Raw genomic sequence first — 1,207 nt, 5'->3', positions numbered from 1 at the left:
CCTAAGATATTTGGCCCCCACTCTTCTTATTTTTCTGCTATATATTTCAAGCCCATGTAATGGAAATAGATAGCTAGCCCAACAGCCCATCCAGAAAGAATACGAGCAGGCTGTTTTGCTGGAAACGCATGTCGCCTAGTCGTCACTGCTGCTGGTAGATCCTATTTGACGCCCGCAGGCGTCAAAAGGACGACCCTTCGCTGAAGTGAGTCACCACATGGGCTGGCCCACATACGGATTTGGTTCGCTGCTGTTTCCTTGTTTGTTGCGGGGTTTTTTTCGTTTTTCTTCTATGCTTTTTTGCTTCCAGCCTTTTCATTGCTTTGGCCGGTTTTCAACTGTTTTGTTCCTTTTTTATTTTTTACTTTTTGGTTCCTTTTTTCCTTTCAATTTTTCTTTTACGTTTCCTTTTTATTTTCTGTTTCTGTTTTTCTTCTTTGTTTTTCATATTATCTAATAAGTTCACCGCGTATTACATAAATTTTCATCATATTAAGAAAATGTTCATTGTATACTATGAAATAGTTCACCTTGCATTATACAAATGTTCATTGTGTGTTAAAAAAATGTTCATCATATATTATTAAATTGTTCAACATATATTAGAAAATTTCATTGTGTATTTAAATTTTGTTCATTGTATATTAAGAAACTGTTCAACATATACTATAAAATGTTTATTTTGTGTATTTTTTTGTTCAGTATGTTTTGCAAAAAAAGTTAACCGTATTTTAAATTTTGTCCAACGCATTTCATAAAAATGTTAAATGCTGTTTTTTAATGATTTGCAGCTGTACTTGCAGCTTTAAGAATGGAGTTGCTGTTATAACATGTGAGCTCGCTAGCTGCGCTGTCTAGCGTCGCTAAAATCAAGCTGTGGTCGGAGGTTCGGTCCCGCGCACGCGCTTCTTTATGTTTCCACTTTTCGCTTACTGCGTAATAATTGGGCCAGCAGGCCACGGCTCCACGCGGCACCTACACGGCCGCACCGGCGGCCATACTCGATTCGCAAGGCGCCGGCCGGCCGTCCGGCTCGCCGTCCGAGGAAAGAGCTGTGCACGCTGACGGCTGATCCATAAGGTAAGCCCTAGGTTCAGTTTTCTTGTTTTCTTTTTCTAATTTCCATATTATTATTCACTTATTCTATTCTGATCTTCATGTTGAAAGGGTAGCGAATCGTATCAAATATCCTGTGTTTATATAGATT

The sequence above is a fragment of the Triticum dicoccoides genome, chromosome 3A, assembly GCF_002162155.2.
Source record: "Triticum dicoccoides isolate Atlit2015 ecotype Zavitan chromosome 3A, WEW_v2.0, whole genome shotgun sequence".
NCBI lineage: Eukaryota > Viridiplantae > Streptophyta > Magnoliopsida > Poales > Poaceae > Triticum > Triticum dicoccoides.
Note: the sequence above shows the minus strand (reverse complement) of the source record.